We start from the raw sequence: 24,000 nt of genomic DNA on the forward strand, positions 1-24,000 counted from the left end.
CTGACATTTGAATTGCCCACTTGATTCACCTTTTAAACACGAAGGCCGTATTCTATTGCAGAGTGCGCAAAGGAAAACTTTCACGATTTCACTTTCATGCAGAGTGCTGCTTTTAGACAAAGTCCTTATTGGAGTAATCTGCATGCTTATTCCATATTCGTCTTTTCCTTTGCACAACATTAAATAAAGAGTCCCATTAAGCACAGTCCGTTTTTCACATTTCCACTTTCTCTTTTAAAAGCAACGAAAACCTGCAGTTGTGGAAATAATTCCTTCTGCTCCCTTACTTTACACATTTGGCCTGCTCCGCTCCTCTCCTTTCCTGAAATATTGGGGGTGATTTGTCAAGTGGGGGCTGAGAAAAAAAGGGGGGTCCTCAAATGTGTTTTCCCCATGCAATTTTCCATAGGGACCTTTAGCCAGGGCTACAGCCCGAACGGCAGAACGGAATTACACCAAATTTTGCATAGAGGTAGAGTTTGGTTCGCACATTGTGCTTTTTGTTAAATGGTGTAAATCCGTTCAGTAGTACCAGAGAAAATCAAAAGTAAAATCATAGTGATCTAGAGATGAAGTACTGTACTCGTATGGAAATCCCTACAATTACGAGCACGAGCTTCATGCTGATTGGATCTCAACTGCCTGTCAACACTACAAACCAGGAAGTGTTGGCAGCCATCTTGTGCCTCGGTAGAACTGAGTCACAAGAAAACAGTAAAAGAACATTGAAAAAAAAGGAAAGGGGGCAGGATAGAAACATCCTGACCCTCTTGGCCTGCACTGGGTACGTGTATGGTATGCGTTTTGGGGAGAAAAAAAACAACCAAAGCTCATTGTTAAAGATAAACAAATAGGATATTTGGGGGAGCCAAATATCTGGGGCAATTTTTTTCATAATGGGGGGCCCAGAGGGGTCTCCCTGCCCCGGGGATTGCCATTCCCCCGGGGCTTTAACTATATGTATGCGAGGGGTTCATGGCCCCCCCTGGAGTCCCGGGAGCCGCCAGTCCCTGGGGCCTCTTTTTATTTAAAAAACCTGTGTGAGGGGGTTTCATGCCCCCCCACACGCCCCAGGGATCCCCACCTCCCCGGGGCTCTAATATAGAAAATAGGGGGGACGGACTACTCAGCCCCGGGGACTAACACCCCTCGGGACTTTTGAATGTTGGGAGGGGGGCCGCATGGCCCCCTTCCTGGAGCCTTTGATGGCCCTGGGGACCACCACCTTTCAGTGCCAGATTCTGCGGTGTCCCGGGGTGCCTATAGTGCCGCCTTCTGCATTGCCTGGGGTAACGAAAAGCAATGCCGGCTTCCGAAGGACGCAGGGAGCCGGCTGGGACCGTGAGGGCTTTAAAGCTCATAAAAAACAGTTATTTTCAGAACTAACTTTACTGGTAAAAAAAAGAGCTGTATTTCTTTGGAAGTATCTATATTTATTTGAAACGTATTGCCGAGGCGCCAAAGTTAATTACATACTCCGTCCTCCGCCATTTTAGTTGTTTTCCTCCTGCTACTTTCACTTTAACTCCCCGCCTATCTTCTCTGTGATCCATGAGATTTCCTGCCACAGACACCACGGTGTTTGTCCTTGGCCTCCGATCTTATCAGACTTTGTCACACGCATACCTAAAAAACTAATTTGAAGCATGTAAGGCACAGCTATTACAATGCGTGACCGTCACCACAAAGCCATTACCGGGCTTATGCCTCTATCATGTGTGGTAAACGTATAGTAGTTGTAAAAGCATGCGTGGCAAAGGCATGCATGGTAAAGCCATATGCGTGCTAATAAATTTGTGGTGACGGTCACGCTTAGTTATGATCGCGTTGTAATGGCTGTTTCCCCCAGGACACTGTAGGAACCGGGTATGGGCTTGGCGGAATCCAGGGCATCAGGCGGTGGGCTACGCAGACTCCCGCACACAATATAGAAATCTGCAGGGGGTGGTCATTTTCGTGGATTGAGGGGCGTCATTGAGGCCCACACAGTTAATTTTTTAAGGGGGTAGGTTTGCATGCGAAAATGTCGCAAGAGTTTTGTAAATGTGGTACACATTGTTTTGTTTTACTTTGATTTCCTTTCTATGTTGTAGTCCATCCAGAGAAAATATAACTTATTGTACAGCCAGTACTTTTCAACCCTACTGTCAAACATCTTACTATAGTACTTCAAATTATAAATATTATTTTTGCAGTGGACCGTCACCCCCCAAAATAAAAACAAGTATATCGTTTTTTTATTAACTTTTATTAAAACAACAATAACTGTAAACATAACTCAAATATAACTTTAAAGATAATATAGTAAACAACTAGAAAAATTACTTTAATGAAACAGTATTATAAACAAATTGTGATGTGGACTCCAAAAGACGTTGGGTATGTAATCTGCAAAACAAAACAAAAAAAGAGTTTAAAGTTATGTAGATGTGACTAAATAAGCTGAAGTATTACAAGTGAAGGTAACACTACGATTTTACGTGTGCATTGTGCCTAGTACATTTCACTTCTGTTATAGTCCTGCGTTCAAGTGGTGTCTATATGGAAGTGCCTACAGCGTTACTGACACAAAAGTGGCACAACGGGATTGTAAATACGTTGATTTATTTCTAATGCATTGCAATGGAGGCATTGTATATCTGGCCACTGTGCTTACCTTGTATAAACACTGCGGCCACCAGAGTTCACAACTTCAATTCAACTCTGCTTCTACACGTCAAAGTATATTGAATACATTGCAGAAAATTACCTTGCTGTTGCTTGAGATGTTGTGATTGTTTCTAAAGAATGTTTGGTGAAGGTAAAGAAAAGATCATTTGATTAATCACTGTGAACTGAGTTGCGAAACTTCTGACAAAAGTGAATTTTATTGTGAGTTCTTAAAATTGTGTACCTACACTATTGCACCCCATTAACTCGCAGTGTCCGGAGTTGAGAGTTTTTCTTGAAAAGTCAGACGCAGATTTACAGGCTTCTTGCACCACTTTTCCCATGTTAAAAGTGTCACAAAAGTGGCGCAATAAGCTTATAGATATGTTCCCCAGACTGTTGTAACCTATCTGTTGTCACTGTTCGGATGTACGCACTCTCTCCTTTCACAGATAACTTGTTGTTCTTTGGGAAACAAGCTTCTTTGCTCACCTTGTGCCATTGCTGTCATTCAAAGAGGGTGCAACACGTGTGGAAGCAGTCTTCTCCGTCGTTGTTGCAATGGCCACGCATCACTGCAGAATACACGAACGTTGAGCTTTGTAGGTTTCTTTTTGCGAGGGTTTCGTCAATTTGTAAAACACAACCTATAAAATAAAAAGGTAGTTAACGTTGTGTGTAATTTTTTTATGAAACGAGAAAAGAAATAAGAGAATGACTGAAAACAATACTCGCAGCTCACCTTTCCGACACCGGTGTTTTTTTACCACGTGCCAGACATAATGCACCCTGAAGCTCTACATCTATAAGATAATAAAAGAAAGATGTTATGATTGGTAATTGTTACCATATTAATTTGGAGTTAGATTACATCGCTCTTTTATACACGTTCCTTCTCACATTTCTACAAACTATTTGTATTGGTAATATTACGGACATTTCTGCGATTATAAAAACATGCCTGCTATTGGAAAAAAAAATGTATACATGTAAATTAACACACTATATAGAAGTGCGTTCCTCTAAAATGCTAAGTCACGTTTTTGTATCTAGTCTGCTACAACCCTGACTCCTTCCTATGCCTACTCAAGCCTCACTGTTCACCTTTGCGTGGAAAAGACACCTTCTGCATGATGTAGTCCCGATCTCCACAAAGAAGTCTCATATATGGTGCCGAGTCTTGATATTTCTATGGCTAACGACATACTCCTGCTCCCATCATCATCATCTCAGGTTCTTCACCAGCTCAGTGCTTCGGGCACCACTAACTCAGTGACCAAAGAGGCCACACATGTAGTAGTTCACCCCCTTGTTCGGTAGTTTGGGAACAACTCTAAAATGGCATACAACACTTGCGCTCCATTTTTGTTTTAAATGCAAAAACAACAGGTGATGGACCGAATGTGGATCAATGTCACACATTCAACCCAGTCAAAAGATCTGGGTCCTAATCCATCGTTTTTTTGCACTCCACACCACCCTGGGTTAGACAATGGCGATATGCAAATCAGCTCTGACCCTGTGCCCCATGGGAACAGTCCAGTCCGAACTAAAAACGCCATGTCCTTCCCAGAACGGAATCAAGCATCCGAGGACCGGACCAGTTTCGAGGTAACACCTCTCATCAGCCCGGCTAGCTTGACTCCAGTGGTGTGGAGTGCCTGGGTCCCACGTCTGGGCATCCCCAGTACACTTATAGCGGTAAATGCAAAAACAACAGGTGATGGACCGAATGTGGATCAATGTCACACATTCAACCCAGTCAAAAGATCTGGGTCCTAATCCATAGTTTTTTTGCACTCCACACCACCCCGGGTTAGACAATGGCGATATGCTAATCAGCTCTGACCCTGTGCCCCATGGGAACAGTCCAGTCCGAACTACAAAAGCCATGTTCTTCCCAGAACGGAATCAAGCATCCGAGGACCGGACCGGTTTCGAGGTAACACCTCTCATCAGCCCGGCTAGCTTGACTCCAGTGGTGTGGAGTGCCTGGGACCCACGTCTGGGCATCCCCAGTACACTTATAGCGGTAAATGCAAAAACAACAGGTGATGGACCGAATGTGGATCAATGTCACACATTCAACCCAGTCAAAAGATCTGGGTCCTAATCCATCATTTTTTTGCACTCCACACCACCCCGGGTTAGACAATGGCGATATGCAAATCAGCTCTGACCCTGTGCCCCATGGGAACAGTCCAGTCCGAACTACAAACGCCATGTCCTTCCCAGAACGGAATCAAGCATCCGAGGACCGGACCAGTTTCGAGGTAACACCTCTCATCAGCCCGGCTAGCTTGACTCCAGTGGTGTGGAGTGCCTGGGACCCACGTCTGGGCATCCCCAGTACACTTATAGCGGTAAATGCAAAAACAACAGGTGATGCTCCGAATGTGGATCAATGTCACACATTCAACCCAGTCAAAAGATCTGGGTCCTAATCCATCGTTTTTTTGCACTCCACACCACCCCGGGTTAGACAATGGCGATATGCAAATCAGCTCTGACCCTGTGCCCCATGGGAACAGTCCAGTCCGAACTACAAAAGCCATGTCCTTCACAGAATGGAATCAAGCATCCGAGGACCGGACCGGTTTTGAGGTAACACCTCTCATCAGCCCGGCTAGCTTGACTGCGCTGGGGATGCCCAGACGTGGGTCCCAGGCACTCCACACCACTTGGAGTCAAGCTAGCCGGGCTGATGAGAGGTGTTACCTCGAAACAGGTCCGGTCCTCGGATGCTTGATTCCGTTCTGGGAAGGACATGGCTTTTGTAGTTTGGACTGGACTGTTCCCATGGGGCAACAGGGTCAGAGCTGATTTGCATATCGCCATTGTCTAACCCAGGGTGGTGTGGAGTGCAAAAAAATGATGGATTTCGGCCCAGATCTTTTGACTGGGGTGAATGTGTGACATTGATCCACATTCGGTCCATCACTTGTTGTTTTTGCAATTGCCGCCCTAAGTGCGCTGGGGATGCCCAGACGTGGGTCCCAGGCACTCCACACCACTTGGAGTCAAGCTAGCCGGGCTGATGAGAGGTGTTACCTCGAAACCGGTCCGGTCCTCGGATGTTTGATTCCGTTCTGGGAAGGACATGGCTTTTGTAGTTTGGACTGGACTGTTCCCATGGGGCAACAGGGTCAGAGCTGATTTGCATATCGCCATTGTCTAACCCAGGGTGGTGTGGAGTGCAAAAAAACGATGGATTTGGGCCCAGATCTTTTGACTGGGGTGAATGTGTGACATTGATCCACATTCGGTCCATCACTTGTTGTTTTTGCAATTGCCGCCCTAAGTGCGCTGGGGATGCTCAGACGTGGGTCCCAGGCACTCCACACCACTTGGAGTCAAGCTAGCCGGGCTGATGAGAGGTGTTACCTCGAAACCGGTCCGGTCCTCGGATGCTTGATTCCGTTCTGGGAAGGACATGGCTTTTGTAGTTCGGACTGGACTGTTCCCATGGGGCAACAGGGTCAGAGCTGATTTGCATATCGCCATTGTCTAACCCAGGGTGGTGTGGAGTGCAAAAAAACGATGGATTTGGGCCCAGATTTTTTGACTGGGGTGAATGTGTGACATTGATCCACATTCGGTCCATCACTTGTTGTTTTTGCAATTGCCGCCCTAAGTGCGCTGGGGATGCCCAGACGTGGGTCCCAGGCACTCCACACCACTTGGAGTCAAGCTAGCCGGGCTGATGATAGGTGTTACCTCGAAACCGGTCCGGTCCTCGGATGCTTGATTCCGTTCTGGGAAGGACATGGCTTTTGTAGTTTGGACTGGACTGTTCCCATGGGGCAACAGGGTCAGAGCTGATTTGCATATCGCCATTGTCTAACCCAGGGTGGTGTGGAGTGCAAAAAAACGATGGATTTGGGCCCAGATCTTTCGACTGGGGTGAATGTGTGACATTGATCCACATTCGGTCCATCACTTGTTGTTTTTGCAATTGCCGCCCTAAATGCGCTGGGGATGCCCAGACGTGGGTCCCAGGCACTCCACACCACTTGGAGTCAAGCTAGCCGGGCTGCTGAGAGGTGTTACCTCGAAACCGGTCCGGTCCTCGGATGCTTGATTCCGTTCTGGGAAGGACATGGCTTTTGTAGTTCGGACTGGACTGTTCCCATGGGGCAACAGGGTCAGAGCTGATTTGCATATCGCCATTGTCTAACCCAGGGTGGTGTGGAGTGCAAAAAAACGATGGATTTGGGCCCAGATCTTTTGACTGGGGTGAATGTGTGACATTGATCCACATTCGGTCCATCACTTGTTGTTTTTCCATTTTTGTTTTATACTTAGGGTCACAAGTGTAGTGACAAATGTGCTGGATGGGTGTGGTGTGGGTGTATACCAGCCATGAGGGAGTGTGTGTGTCGATCTGACAACTAGAATAGGATGAGGCTTGAGCGCACTGCTTCCTTTTTAAATGAAATGTTCTTACTTTTGCTTGGGACCTTTTACTGTTAAGCGTGCAGTCAAGGCGGCGCCTCTTGCCTATAGGCACCCAATGAACAATCCAACAAGTAGTGCTTCCCACTAACAAAGTAGAAGCATCCCCTGACGCACAGCTGCGAAATCCTACTGGGAAAGACCCAGAGTTCCTCTAAAGTTTATAAGTGCACACATTTTCAATATTCATGTGACTCTTTATTTGTCAAAGAAGTATTCTTTTGATTAAGTTCATCAAATTCATCATTTAGAATGCATTTTTATCGTACTCAAGTCCAATGCATTTCGGTCATTAAGACCTTCATCTGGGACCACGTGAGCTGAAACAAGGTATAACAAAATGCCATGTTAGAAAAATAATAAGGAATAATGTAAAATAAGTACATGCTGTTCATTTATGTAATACTATTTGTAGTGACTTTCTGTGCATTTCACCCAAGTGCAAACCCAGCTTTTGTGTTTTCGTGACATAATATTTCAAAAACGCCCATTCGGGCACTCACATTTGTTGACCTTGATAACGTTTTACAAGTTACACTGTTGCTATGTTAGCAAGACTGCGTAAGAACAACTTTGATATAGAGCCTCCTTTCGCTTACACAATAGTTAAGAAAAACTCCTTTAAATGCATCATTGTGTTGATTTTAGCTCACTTTCTCGACGCATTGAACAGCGTCTCCTCTCTCCTGCTCTCGGTCAAAAACCGCAGTCGGCAATCTCCCGGCATTCGCAAGAAGCCAGTCCAATCACCCATATTATAACTCAATGTGCGGTAAACGTTACTCTAACTGTCATTCTGATTGGATGATTCCCGGTCACATGAGCGGGATTTCTGCAAATCATATGCGTCTCTAATACAAATGGCTGTCAATAAAGCTTTCTAATGTGAATAATGATAGAAAAAACATGTTGTACACATCCTATCACTCGATGCTGTTACCATAAATGAACTGGCAGTGTTATAAAATGAAACATAAAAATAAAGATAAGAGAAAAACATTCATCCTTATTATTTTTCTGACATGGCATTTTGTTATACCTTGTTTCAGCTCACGTGGTCCCAGATGAAGGTCTTAATGACCGAAATGCATTGGACTTGAGTACGATAAAAATGCATTCTAAATGATGAATTTGATTAACTTAATCAAAAGAATACTTCTTTGACAAACAAAGAGTCACATGAATATTGAAAATATGTGCATTTATAAACTTTAGAGGAACTCTGGGTCTTTCCCAGTAGGATTTCACAGCTGTGCGTCAGGGGATGCTTCTACTTTGTTAGTGGGAAGCACTACTTGTTGGATCTGACAACTAGACCTGCATTTAAGAAATCACTACAAAGGAAATTTGAGCCTTATACTGTTGTTGTGTTTTCCTGGTAGCGTAGGAGCAGCGTACACTAATGTATTCAGTATTAATTTACCATCTCCCCCCGGGGCTTTTAAATGTTGGGAGAGGGGCCGCGCGGCTCCGGGACACTGCAGGAGCTGGCCGTGGGGCGTGGCAGTCTCCAGAACCTTCAAGGACTCTGAGCATTGGGTCACGCACTGTACCTTATACAATACACTAAAAAAGAAGAGAAAGTGATGAGAGATGATTTGTGACGTGTTTAAGTTGAGAGCCTGGATAATCATTTAATGGGCTCTGGCAGTGAAGTGCGTACTTATTCTGGAAGAAGCCTTTCGGGGTCTTGCGATAGCAAGTCATCTTTAATAATTCCCTCTCGCTTCCTGTACATGCCAAAATATCTGATTTACTCGTATGTTAAAAACAAAATCTTTTACACCTGTTTTTGATTTGTTGTGAAGGATTATAAGAAATTGTATTAGCGACCAATCCCTTTCCTTTCGCAGATTTTGAAAAAAAATTGATTGGCTGTTGTCTATGTACGTCTATGTTCTTCACGCTAATTTTGATTGACTTTCTTTTTTCTATGTGATGTTACGATACAGTCACCATGTATGTAGCCTATTTTGTGACGCATTTTACTGTAAAATGCGTTTCAAAAACTAGTTGTGGTAGGGTGCTTTTAACTTAAACTGTGTACTCTGCTTACAAGTTTGTTGAGTGTAAAAGTTCTTTTTTTTAAATTCTATTTTCCATTCTATCATAATTGTGCTGACTTTTCTTCTTTAGCGTGCAATACTATATTATTTTATAAAATGTATAACTCTTGAAATCATCTTTGAAAGAAAAATGTAAGCATGTAAGCTGCTCTCTGTGACGAAAAGCAATGCCGGCTCCCGAAGGAAGTGGGGAGCCGGCTGTGACCGTGGGGGCCTTGGGGCTCCTCCCACGGTCCCTGACGTTATATTTGAGCCCCGGGGGATGGGGTCCTCGGGGATTTAATAGTGATAGAGGCAATTTTTTCTTTTATGGCTGATTTATCGTACGCGTACCGTGCACATATGGACGACATAGAGTGCGAAGCTTGGAAGTCATCCCATAAGCATACTTAAGGAAGAAAAAGAAAAATATTTTTCAGATATTTATGAAGTGTATGTGTTTAGATGCTGGGTGGCTCTAAAAAGAGCCCTTGTGTTTATTGGGAGATTTTAGTACCTTCAAGTAAATAACAATGCAGAGTCTAAAGTTCAAGAGCAAGACTCTGTTTCCCTCATCAGTGAAATGTACACCGTCTCTCCTATAGATGTCATGGATATTGAAACGCAGATTGTTGTGGTAGATGGACCCCATTCTATAGTCTCGGAGAAAGGCAGAAACAGATTTATTCACATGTTTCCTAGCTTTTTTATTCTGTGGACAATAGTGGTTGGACCAGTTCCATTTCTGCCTTTGGCATATATTAGAATAGACAAAGGCAGTTTTTGGGAAAAGTGTCATCAATTATCCAAAGGTGTGCTTCCTAAGCATTTCCAGACCTAACCCTGTCAAAGTGCCTAGGTCATTGCCACCACACTGTACAATTATAAGGTCAGGGTGTTGGAGATGTAAAAAGGATTTCACTAATGACATCAATTGGTGCCAATTTAATCCTCTCTGTCCAATCCATTTAATGTCTACATTTGGTAAACCTAGGGGTTTGTGAATTCCTTTCTGTTCTGCATACCTTTGGCTCCAGAAAATATAGCTGTGTCTCACAATCCAAACTCTACGCATCTTGAAGAGAGGTCTGGATGCACTCAGATGGTCTCTGTAAATGAAATGGCAGTTTGAAAAGTATGATTTTTCTAAAATGGTGGACAACTTGCAGTTTTGAAAAAAGAAAAGAAATGATTGGTTGTTTGACAACATTCTACACAAACCTAGGATGCATGTTTCTGTTTTTTAAATGCCTGATTTTTATTGGTTAAGAAAAACTGATAGAAAAGAACTTTATATAAGATAACCGGGTATATTCTCAAGTCAAGCTGTTTTCATTAGCAACAGTGTATGATGAACTTTTCACCTGTGTGCTCAGTTAGGTGTTCCCTGAAGTGTTTCTATGGTAACTTACAGCATGTGGAATGGGGGAAGGGTTGAAAGGTTCGTAAGTTGGAAAGGGTTTAAAAGTTCAAGCAATATAAAAGTGTGTTTTGTTTTGATTTAATGTGGGAATAAATGGGATTTTTTTGATTTATTTGTATATCTGTGTAGATTGACAGTAAAAGTTTGCTTTTTGCTATAGGACTTCCTGACCCCCTAGGGCTGCTTAGGGAGTTTTACAATGATCTCTAAGGTCAAAATCTTTGATGGCCTTTGTTGAGCATTTTCGGCCCTGGGAGCCACCACCTCCCAGGGCCGGCTCCTGTAGTGTTACGGGGTACGTATCCCCGGGACACTGCTGTTTGCTATGGTAGGGCGAGAACTCTCTTTCAAGTAGGAAAGCAGATTGCTTTTTGTCAGAGAGAGCAGCATGTAAGCTGCTCTCTCTGACGAAAAGCAATGCCGGCTCCCAAAGGACGCAGGGAGCTGGCTGGGATTGTGGGGGCATTGGGGCTCACCCACAGTCCTGAATGTTTTATTTGAGCCCTGGGGGATGGGGTCCCCAGGATTGTAAAAAATTAGTGATAGAGGCTATTTTATTTTTTTACGGTTGATTTACCGTACGTGCATCATGCACGTACGGACGACGTACAGTGCGGGTTCGGTAAGTCGTTCAATAGGGGTACGTAAGCAAGAAAAAATCAATTAAAAATATACATTTTACAGATATCTATCACGTTTATGTATTTATATGTTGGTTGGTTCTAATGAGACCTTTTCTCTTTATTGGTACTTATAAGTAAGTGCTTATGCATAGTCTCAATTTGTTGAGGAGCAGTGTTTTATAGAGTGCTGAACTTTTTACCTTTGTTGATAGTTGACTTTTGCATGATCTGTTGGGGGTAAGGTGGAAAGTATGTCAGTTGGAAAGGTTTGAAATGTTGAAGCAATAGAAATGTGTGTTTCGTTTTAAATTAATGTGTGTTGGATTTTAATTTGTTATTTACATGTATATATGTGTAAATTGAGAGGGAAAATGTGCCATTTCTTGGTTCTGCTGCAAAGACTGAACTAGAGAGATTCTGTATAACAATATCAACTGTGTGAGTGGCATTCGTCTTAATCTAGAAATCAATTTCAAAGGTGAGTTGATAAGTTGTATGGGAATGTATGTTGTTCATTTTGTTTTCAGTTAGAGTAAAGTATTCTCTGCATTTGGATAACTATTGTGATAAAATCATTTGGTAACTTAATTTGTTTAGTGAGTCACCTTTGTGCAATAAAGTGCAGTACTAAAAAACTGTAGAATGTGTGCAGTCACTTTTTCAGTTGTAGAGTAGTTAATAGTGTTGCTTGGTTTTGAATGTTTTACAGTAATAAATGTGTTTTGGTATAATGCATGGTCTCATATTTTTTTGTCTAATATCACACTGTGCATCTGTGTACATTAAGGAATTATATTTGTCCCTTTTTCTATATTTTCCACCCTCTCTTGTCATACTTCCCCCTCTCTCCTCTTACTCCTTTCTTTCTCCTGGTACAACCCTCTTTTTCATATATTCTCCTCTGTCCTCATACTGCCCTTCTTTGAGTTTATATTTCCCTGTTTCTCGTCATATTCCAGCTGTCTCCCCATTTTCTTACCTATCTCTTCGTACTTCATTTTTCTGTTTATACTCACTGTTCTTTCCTCTTTCTCCTTTCTCTTTCTCTCTATAAATTCTGGGGAGATTTACAAGCCCCTTGTGCGTTTTTGTTGTGTCAATTTTTTTTAATGTAATGTTGGCAAAAATAGGGGCCGATCAGGATGGCGGACGGAAACGTGCTCCGTCCGCCGTGGAAGGTGTCAAGATACTCCGGACCTGGCCGCGGAAAAACCGCATTAGCGATTAGGATCAAATGTGACCGAAACGCCGACCGCGGCGGACGGAGCACAACAATCCCCGTCCGCGGCGGTCGAAGTACACCTGATTCCGCGGCATGCGGACGGAACCCACAAAACACCGACCGCCGCGTACGCACATGACCAGGAGAACAACAACCTCCCCCGCGATACCTGCGTACTTTCCGTGTCCGCAATTAGGATAACTCCGCAAGTACCCCGGTAGCCACCGCGATCCACGTCCGCGGCGGTAGCAATGCAATGAGAAACGGGGTACCACAGCGGAAGTCCAACATCCCTACAGTCATTCAAATGGCATACATACCGACAGAATCCATCACCAAACACAGCAAAATGGACGACAACCCACCTGACACAACTAAACCAAACACAAGACACAATTACCCACCCCCAAGAACTGCATAGACCACACCTGACAACACACCCGCCTATCACCTGACTGCCAATCAACATTCACACAGGGCCAACACACAGACTATAAATTGACTCCCACCCACTCCCGAAATCCTCTGCATCCCAGCATAGCTGACAGCAGGAGACAATACTTGACTTGACAAACAGCAAACTATTTGATTCAGACACATAACCCACACCCAAACACACCCTGCACACAAACACCCACCACACCACACCCAAAGACACCCTGCACACAAACACCCACCACACCACACCCAAACAGCACACACCAGCACCTCCGCACTCCACACAAACACACCCCCCGAGCACCATGGCACCCAAATAAAATCCTAAATTCTCCGACACCGAGCTCAAGGTAATGGTGGAAGAGATCCTTCGTGTGGAACCCCACATCTTCGGGTCCCTCGTGCAGCAGACGAGCATAGCTCGGAAGAACAGCCTGTGGGACCGCATCGTGACCAGGGTCAATGCCTCCGGGAGCGTTCCGCGAACCAAGGCAGACATCCAGAGGCGGTGGCATGACCTGAAGACCCGGGTGAAGTCTATAAGAGCCAAGAACTTCCTCCGGGCCAACCATACCGGCGGTGGAACCCCCCCGGAGCCCCTACCATACACCGAGTGGGAGGAGAGGGTGCTGACCATCCTGCACCCTGACACCCTCGATGGACTTCCTGATGGAGAAGAGGCTGGTAAGTACCAACCAACCACCACAAACACAACAACACGGTGTGGGCCACACAACTCTGAAGACACATCCCACATACCCCAGCCTTGCATGCAGTCCACATACTCACCAACCTCTAAAGCACTCCTACAGGCCCCCATGTCCATAGAGAGGGTGGTGGTGGTGGGTGGGGTGTGTGAGGGGTCACTAGTCCTACTTCCAACAGGCCCCCATGTCCATAGAAAGGGTGGTGGTGGTGGGTGGGGTGTGTGAGGGGTCACTAGTCCTACTTCCAACAGGCCCCCATGTCCATAGAGAGGGTGGTGGTGGTGGGTGGGGTGTGTGAGGGGTCGGAACTACAACTTCCAACAGGCCCCCATGTCCATAGAGAGGGTGGTGGTGGTGGGTGGGGTGTGTGAGGGGTCACTAGTCCTACTTCCAACAGGCCCCCATGTCCATAGAGAGGGTGGTGGTGGTGGGTGGGGTGTGTGAGGGGTCACTAGTCCTACTTCCAACAGGCCCCCATGTCCATAGAGAGGGTGGTGATGGTGGGTGGGGTGTGTGAGGGGTCACTAGTCCTACTTCCAACAGGCCCCCATGTCCATAGAGAGGGTGGTGGTGGTGGGTGGGGTGTGTGAGGGGTCACTAGTCCTACTTCCAACAGGCCCCCATGTCCATAGAGAGGGTGGTGGTGGTGGGTGGGGTGTGTGAGGGGTCAGAACTACAACTTCCAACAGGCCCCCATGTCCATAGAGAGGGTGGTGGTGGTGGGTGGGGTGTGTGAGGGGTCACTAGTCCTACTTCCAACAGGCCCCCATGTCCATAGAGAGGGTGGTGGTGGTGGGTGGGGTGTGTGAGGGGTCACTAGTCCTACTTCCAACAGGCCCCCATGTCCATAGAGAGGGTGGTGGTGGTGGGTGGGGTGTGTGAGGGGTCACTAGTCCTACTTCCAACAGGCCCCCATGTCCATAGAGAGGGTGGTGGTGGTGGGTGGGGTGTGTGAGGGGTCGGAACTACTACTTCCAACAGGCCCCCATGTCCATAGAGAGGGTGGTGGTGGTGGGTGGGGTGTGTGAGGGGTCACTAGTCCTACTTCCAACAGGCCCCCATGTCCATAGAGAGGGTGGTGGTGGTGGGTGGGGTGTGTGAGGGGCCGGAACTACAACTTCCAACAAGCCCCCATGTCCATAGAGAGGGTGGTGGTGGTGGGTGGGGTGTGTGAGGGGTCACTAGTCCTACTTCCAACAGGCCCCCATGTCCATAGAGAGGGTGGTGGTGGTGGGTGGGGTGTGTGAGGGGTCACTAGTCCTACTTCCAACAGGCCCCCATGTCCATAGAGAGGGAGGTGGTGGTGTGTGGGGTGTGTGCCAATGCCGACTGATTTTCAACCATAAATACATGTGCATGTATAGGCAACATTACTCATCATCACATTATTCTTTTGCAGGGGATCCTAATCTGACTGCCGCCATTGACACCAGGCCTCCAGCATCCCCAAACTCCGAGCACTCATGGGACGATTGTGCAGCCAACTCCGGGGCAGAGGATGGTGCCGGATCGAGCAGCCAGCCAGGGACCTCTGCCACGCAGGTCACACCTGCAACTACAACGACTACGGGCACTGGCATCACAACAACACCGGCGACTCGGACCTGCACAGCTGCCTCCAGCACCACCTCCACCACCACCACTACTACCACCACTTCTGCCCCTGCCGCCCTGCCCAACCCCGACGCCAACGCTGGGCCAGCGCCATCCCAGCCACGCAGGGAGACAGTCAGGCAACCCACCACTGCAAGGGCAGATCCTGCAGGCAGGAGCAGGGCGGAAAGAAGGGCTGAGGACACAACACTGATTGCTGTGCAACAGTGCCATGAAGCACTAGTCCGGGTGGAGGCGGGCTATGCACGTAGCCAGGAACATGCAGACCGGGCCCACCAGGACTTTGTGGACAACACCGCCATGTTGGGGGCCATCGAGAGGCGGCTTGGCCAACTGGTCGACATTTTCAGCGCCAGGGCATCCGCCAACACCCCCCCCCCCCTCAAACACCGGCACCGGCCACAACACCGCCACCGCCGACTGCGCCCCTGGCGGCGGATGTGTTACCGAATCAGCCTGCGCCCCTAGCTGACCCCGTGCCGGCACAAAGACGGAGGGGCCGTCCGAGGCAGGAAGTGGCCGAGAGCAGTGTTGGAGCACATGGCACACGCTCCAAGAGGAGCCGACAGTGACTCATTGGAGTACCTGAGCCTCCGATCCAACCTGGAAAGTATCCGGACCCACCTGCCACAGGCCTGCTGCACTAGGCACACACCACCCTATGTGGTGTCTGCACGCCCATCTCATCTACCATTACCTTGGACTCTCACTCCCCCACCCCTTCACTCCTTTGTAAATATGCACCTACACCTATGCACAATCTGTAAATAAATACCACTTACTCACTCAATGATGTGTTGCCTCCATGTTTATTCACATGATTGCATCAGAAACAGACGTAACCAGGTTCAGGGATCCAACAGGTACAGAATCATGCCGCAACGGAGTGACCTAGGGAAACATAGAACCCGCAAACAGACGTTAGTAAACAGCATCACACTCATCCCAACTCACTGCAGTGCAACTTACAACAAACCACACACATCACTACACGAATGGCTGACACTACACACATCATGGAGAAGTGCATGTACTCATAAATGAAGACACACACACACATGCATACATCACATAACAAAACACATAGATGATCCCCAACACAATGACACCAGAGCAGCAAACCTACACAGGGCATACACAAGCAGCACAAGAGGGGCACACTCACAGTCAAGGGAAGTAGGGTGCTATGAGCTGGCACCTCTGGTCCACACCTTCCTCCTCACCACTATCCTCATCAGTCGACATGGGTGGGTCGGGAGGGCGAGGAACTTGCTGTTCATCTGGGTCCAAGATCAGTGCAATGTTATTTCGCACAGCCAGGTTGTGGAGCATGCAGCAGGCCATCACAATCTTGCATACTTTGCCAGGTGCGTAAGGCAGGGCCCCTCCAGTCTTATCTAGGCACCGAAACCTAGACTTAAGCAGGCCAAATGTTCGTTCCACCACTCGACGTGTCCTACCATGGGCATCGTTGTATCGCATTTCTCCTGCTGTGGTGGGATTGCGAATTGGACTCAGAAGCCAAGGCCTGTTTGGGTAAGCCGAGTCGCCTGTGTATGTGGGAATTAGAGAGAGACATCAGTACCTGAACATGTGGCCACACCAAGCCACCCAGATATCACTCCAGTCACCACAGCATACTCACCAACAAGCCAGGCTTGTGCCGGACGCAGATTTGCCATCAGTCGTGGGACTATGCTGCTCCGCATGATGTGGGCGTCATGTGCAGAGCCAGGAAATCTTGCACACACATGTGAGATAATGTTGTCGGCCTGGCACACCACCTGCACGTTAAGGGAGTGGAAGTGCTTCCGATTCCGAAACACCTGCTCACGTGCCCGTGGCGGGATGATCGCAATATGCGTGCCATCAATTGAACCCACAACGTGTGGAATGCCACCCAGTGCATAAAAGTCTGCCTTGACCGCTGCCAACTCTGCTGCCTGTGGTCAAACGTGTCCGGATGGGAGGTCGCTCCTTCCAACACGTGACAGCCTGCTTGTGGAATGAGCTCCCACTCTCCCTTCGGAAAGCGAACAACCTCCTGGCTTTCAGGAAGGAGTTGAAGACCTTGCTCTTCACCAAGTAACTCGCGGTAACTGTAGTGCGTATGCCTTTGGCTTTCCTGTTTCTTTGGGCCTCTTTGCCAAAGCGCCGGGACACCTTTCGGGGTAGCCGTGCGCTCAAAAAGTTCGGCTTACATTAACATTAACAAGATTCTTTCAGATATCTCATATTTACATAAGAAATTGTTGTTTAAAAAAACATTTAACATATGTTTTATTTCAATTTTTTTGATTTTTATTAAGAATGTTGAATGGGTTTTTTTAAGATAATCTTATTGATTTTTTTTTGCCCTCTGTTATGTGATGAGTACTATTGAACTCACTATTTCTAGTGAAATTCAATATATTCTGAGAACAGCAAAAAAGGTAAATGAAATGCTTTACAAATTATTTGATGTTGTAAAGGATATATTGTAACTGTATTTTTTTTGTCTTCCACAGATGTTAATTTTATAATATATAAGTTTATTATTATTTAATATGTTAAGGTAAGTATAAAGAACTGTTAAGAATGACCAATGGAGTGTGCTTCTACAGAGGTGAAATAACAAAACATGGATGGAGTACATAACTGTTCAAAGATGGTTTGTATCTTTTATATACATTTTAAAAACTTAAAATATAAATATACTGAGTATACCAGTATTCTTTGCATTTTACTACAACACATCTGCTACTTTGGACCAGGTAAGGAAAATAGACATATTGTACTTTTTTTAGTACTGCATTTTATAATAACAGCCTGCTTTTTTCGATAGTGATAAGGATTGACTGGTTTGATAATTTAAGAAACTTTAAACACTGAACATTTATATAAATATTTATATTTATATAATGTTATAAATTAGTTGACAATGATATTTGTATAATATCTTTTAAAAGGAAATTAGTCGATAAAGCTAGTTTTGTGTTCTGTATTAGGAAAAATGATAAAAAAAAGTGTTTATGATTTTGAAAAAAGGATCTACAATATAAGAAATTCACTATGGAAAATCAACAAAACAATATGGAAGAAGATTTCGAAATTAATAGCAGTGTCGTAGAAGAGCTGAACATTCCTTTTACGAGCAGCAACATTGAAGAGGAAGAAATGAATGCTGGAGATATCAGCTGTGATTTGCTAGATGAAACCTTGGATGATGCTTTTGTGGAAGCATTAGATGTCATTGAGATTCATCAGATGACTTTTGAAATTGATAACCAGGAAAATGAAATACCTGATGAAATTATTTTAATAGCTCTATTAACTTATGAGATGTTGCAATAATACATTTATTATTATAAAATAATAATGGTTTGAGACACTCTGCTTGTAGAATTGTAATCATTCAGCTACTACCCAAGTACTCATGGTGCAAAGTTTGCATTAGGGCATGGACTGCTTCAAACCCTTATAGACTATGTATGCATTTTTCTATGCACTGGCAAACTTGTCTTTTATTCCCCAGTCAGTATCATTAGACTTTCACCAAATACTCTCACAATACTGTTTCAATGTTGTAGTGAGTAATTCCGCAGTATGTGCTTATCTATAAACTGTTCTAAAAATGAACCTCTTATACATTCAACGACAAACTCTCCTTGCAGAATTATAATAATTTAGACAGTACCTAATTAGTCATGGTGCAAAGTGGGCCTTGGGGCATGGGCTGCTTCAAACGCCTATAGACTATGCGTGTACTGTTCTATGCACCAGCAAACATGTGTTCTGTACCTTGTATTCCCCCGTCTGGATCCTTATACTTCCAGCAAACTCTCTGTGATTGCTGATTCATTTTTGTACTGACCTATTCAGTAGAATGTCCTTATCTATGTACTGTGCAAAAAATTAAGCTCTTATAGATTCACTCATTCACTCTCTTTGCAAAACTGTAATCATGCAGTCAGTACCCAAGTAATTATGGAGCAAAGTTGGTCTTAGGCCAGGCACTGTTTTAAATCCCTATAGACCACATTTGCAGTCTTCTATGCACCTGAAAACTTCTCTTTTATACCTTCAATTTCCCCAGTCAGTATCTTTACACTTCCAGCAAACTCTCTGTGATTGCATATTCAGTATTGTACTGAGCTATTCAGTAGAATGTGCTTATCTATGCACTGTGCTGAAAATAAAGCTCGTAAAAATTCAGTCATACACTCTCCTTGCAGAACTGTAATCATGCAGTCAGTACCCAAGTAATTTTAGTATTTTAGTGAGTCATGCAGCAGTATATTCTTATTTATGCACTGTTCTACAAAATTAACGTGCTATATATTCAGCCAGACAGTCTTCTTGTAGAACTGTAAGCATTCAGTTGGTTCCCAAGTACTCATGCACCAAAGTAGGCTTTAGGGCATAAACTGCTTCAAATCCCTATAGACTATGCATCCACTGCAAACTTGCCTGTTATACCTTCAATTCCCCAGTCTGTATTGTTACAGTTTCATCAAACACTCTCGCACTACTTTTTCAATATTGAAATGAATCATAGAGCAGTATGCGCTTATCTATACATTGTTTTAAAAGTGAAGCTGATATACATTGAGGCAGACACTCTCCTTGCTGAATTGTAATTATTGAGCTAGTACTCAAGTACTCACGGTGCAAAGTGGGTCTTAGGACATGGACTCCTTTAAACCCCTATAGACTATACATGCACTGTTCTATGCACCAATTTATATGTTCAATTCCCCAGTCTCTATCCCTACAGTTCCAGTAAACACTCTGTCACTCTTGTTACAGTTTTGTAGTGACTAATTGATCAGTGTGTAGTAATCCATTCAGTACATTAAAACACTAATCAACAGATGTACAATAAGTAGTACATTCCTAGAGATATGCCAGTTATTGTGCACTGTGACATCAGCACTATGGATGCACCATATTTACAATGTGGTGTACTATGGGGCAAAAACAATACAGATGTGTGATGTATTTGTGTTGTGAAGGCGGTGGGTTGCTTGACTTGTGTTGCAAGCGCAACACAGCTCCAGCAAAGCTCTTGGGGTCCTATGCTCAGAATGCTGTGTCAATCCTGATTCCTGCTTCAAGCAGGTGCAAAGTTTTGACGCCGGCATTATCATAGAAATTATACACAGCCTGTGTAATCTGAACCTCGTGGACTTGTCACAAGCCCAATATCTCTTTACCTTATGTGTTTGTTCCTGCGTGCATTTGGGAGTGCAGTTTTATTCTTTGCTCTGTGTGCCATTAATATTGGTTAAACCGAGAAGGTTTTGTTCTGTTTAGTTATGAGGCAATGTGGTGTATGTAAATAAGTATTAATAATCCTTGGAGCATGGTGGGTATTCAATACAGTTTTAACTTTTACAGTTTTTATTATCTGAGTCATTATCAGGAGGGAGGCATGTTTGGAGAGCTTTGGCACCAATGTTTTGATAAACATCAAAGCACCTCGGCTTGTCATCACAACATGCTTATTTCTCAGGCAGAAAACATATATATTGTTTCTGTACACATATCAGGAAGCTGATCACGTTCAATTGTTGGCAATACATGCTCACTGTGCATTATGCTATTATTTGTATTAAACAATCTGTTGCACTTTGCACTGCATATATTTGTTGTGATGAGCATGTGTTACCAATTATAATTTTGATCGAAGAGTCTGTTTTCTATATCTATGTATGCCTGAAGGAGGGAGGAGGGCTATATATATATTTGATATTCCTTGGCGCCAACTAGATTGATAAAGCCTGCTGCGCAGGCGAAACGCGTCTCTCTTCTAATGCGGGGTCATGGGAGACCTGACAAAAAAATAAATAAGCCCTATTTGTACATACCTCAAGTATGTGCCTCTTCTTTGTTGGAGCAGGATTGTCTTCTTTGAGATATATATATATAAATATATATATATATATATTCAGCTCCAATACTCCACTCAGTGAAGAGACTGCGCTCAATTGAAGGGTGAAAAAACTCGGTTTTATTTAACGAGTCTCAAAACAAACGGAACGCGTTTCGGCGCGAACCAATTTTGATTGTTCATGCAAATGTCAGTTCCGCCATTTTTATATTTCACGACATGCATGTAGCTTACAGCTTTTGCATTCATGGAAATAAAAAGCAGCCTTTTGCATCACAGTCTCTGTAAATCGCCACCATCTTTGAATGGTTTTTAGCCCCAAAATGCAAATTCTATTGATATAAGGCATGACAGTCACTGTTTCAGTACACATATCATAGTTCATTGCTCGGCATTTAACATTATACATTGTGTTATAAATTATGTCATTAACATATATTTATGCAAAAATTCACAAGACGAGTTAGACTAACGGCTTTGATAAAATCACACATGATTATCAAGTTCAAAACAACTTTATTTCGATTAATAACAAATCATAAAAAGCACACAGACACAAATACATAATCAAGGGAATACAGATACGTTGAATTGATGTCACTATTAAAATTGAGCAATTAAAATATTTACAAATTTTAAAAAGTAAAACAGTTTTTCAGTAATTTCATAGGTTATCGCTAGTGATGTTATGTTGTCTGTTTCCGGTACGTTTTTTAAGGCGAAAAGCAGCCACCAAAAAATTTGCAACATTATTAGAGGGGAGTCTAGCCTTTTTAAGTAAAGGAGAGCTGGTTTGGCTTGGACAAACCCCTTGTTTTTAAGCAACGGAATAATATATTTTTTCCTAGGCAAGGCATAAATACTACAAAAAAACATGAAATGTAAAGTGTCCTGCAAGGAATAACTATCACAATTGCAGACGGGTAAATCCTCAGGCTTAGCCCACACCTTAGAATCATTTAACAGGAGATGAATCTGGTTAAGTCTTAGTTTGTTTAGTAACCAGCGGTGTAGCGGGATTGACACAACTGTTAAATAAGGTTCAATGGCCATGGTTGTCTTGGAAATGTAGTGCTCCCTCACTGTGGGTTTCACAAGCTCGCTGCTCTCCCGCTCTAATTCTCTTTGTTTAGTAAAAGTCATTTTGAACCATTCCAGGTCAGCTCTAACGATACATTCCGGTTTGCAGAATAAATCAGGGCGGCCCAGGGAGCTTAGGGTATTTTTAATATATGCAAGCCACGGGATGTTTTTCATGTTATCCATGCGTAAGCAGTCCCTTAAGGTTGTATGATTCAAGGTTAAGTTAGGGTTTAACCACGTTCTTAGCCACATCAGAATTGGGGACTATTTAATAATGTCACTTATGTACACCTGGCCTAGTTCCGTATGAACGGAGAAGGTAGCCGTAGATTGTGGCAAACCTAAAAGCATACGTAGAAATCTGTTTTCTTCTACCTGGATCGCTTCTGCGTGGTTGGTGTAGCCCCAAATGGACGCCCCGTACCTTGCTACTGCAACAGATTTAGCTCTGTAGAGTGCTAGCATTGCTTCCGTAGGTTTGCCGCCCAATCGTTCCACAAAACCGGCGATAGCAGCTGCAGATCTTTTCATGGCATTAACTTTTACCGGTATTTGGGGTACCCAGGTGCCATTGTTGTCGTAAACCACCCCCAAATAGGTAAAGGTTTTTACACTTGAAATTGGTGTATTTGCACAAAAAAAGGACTTCAGGTTTTTGTTCTTTCTCCCGCCCACTGACATAACGTGGGACTTGTCTGTATTAATTTTTAGATCAAGGGAGGTCATAAAGGCGTCAAAGGCCGCCAATAATCTTTGTAGCCCAAGGGGAGTACGTGCCACAAGCACGGCGTCATCCGCGTAAAGGAGGACCGGGGTGGACAGTCCTCCAAAACGCGGGACGTTTAATGTCGCCAGATCCAGTGTGGATTCAAGATGGTTTATATATAGTGTAAATAACACTGGGGCTAGGATGCACCCCTGTCCCACCCCTCTGGTGGACTTGAAACCAGCAGTGCAAGCTCCCCCCTGTGTCATCCTAATGGAGGCTTCCAGGTCCCGGTGTGCTTCAGCCAGAAAATATACCAAGGAATGGTCCATCCCCAGGTCCAAGAGAATTTCCCACAGCCTGGACCTGTTGACCAGGTCGAAGGCTGTGGACAAATCCATGAACCCTAAGTAGATTGATCCACTGGATGCCACTGTATATTTACCTAGGATCAGGTGTAGGTTGAGGCACTGATCCTCAGTCCCTCTTCCCCTTCAAAACCCATATTGGGATTATACGTTCATCTAGCTCTGTATGAGCATGTGTCATGGGGCAACTTAATTAAAAAGACAGTCGACGATAATATTATGAATCAATAGATTGGGATTATGTACTTTCGTATGCGGAACATTATAAAGAAAAATTCTTCTCAACAGTGATTATGCTCTGAATGAGCTTCTGAGAGGTGAGGAAAGACATTCATTTCTGAGGAAACATTTCAGTGGTCCTACATTAAGATATGTACATTCACATAAAGAGAGGAAGGAACAAAAGTTCATTATACTAGAATAGCCAATGTTACTTTATCCTATGTGTATTTCTAACTCCTCTTCTGTGTTAATGCCTGCAGGTGCCTTTGTTTGGAGATCTATAATGAATTGTGATTCGAGTCTGCACAATTTTAACTCTCTATTGCCTCCTCTTTCATGCACTGGGACATGATCCAAGCAAAAGAAGCAAAGTACATTTCTATTGCTTTGTTGGTATTTGGCTAAATGCCTCTTTATCGGATATGTCAAGTCATTCCTTTCAATTGCTCTAGCATGTTCCAATATTCTACGCGTTGTAGGGTGAATCATGCTGCCTAAGTACATTGATTTACACAGGCAGACTAAGCAGTAAATGCAGAATGGAGTATTGCACGTAAGAAATTTAGTAATGGT

This window comes from Lissotriton vulgaris, chromosome 4_1 (genome assembly GCF_964263255.1).
Source record: "Lissotriton vulgaris chromosome 4_1, aLisVul1.2, whole genome shotgun sequence".
NCBI lineage: Eukaryota > Metazoa > Chordata > Amphibia > Caudata > Salamandridae > Lissotriton > Lissotriton vulgaris.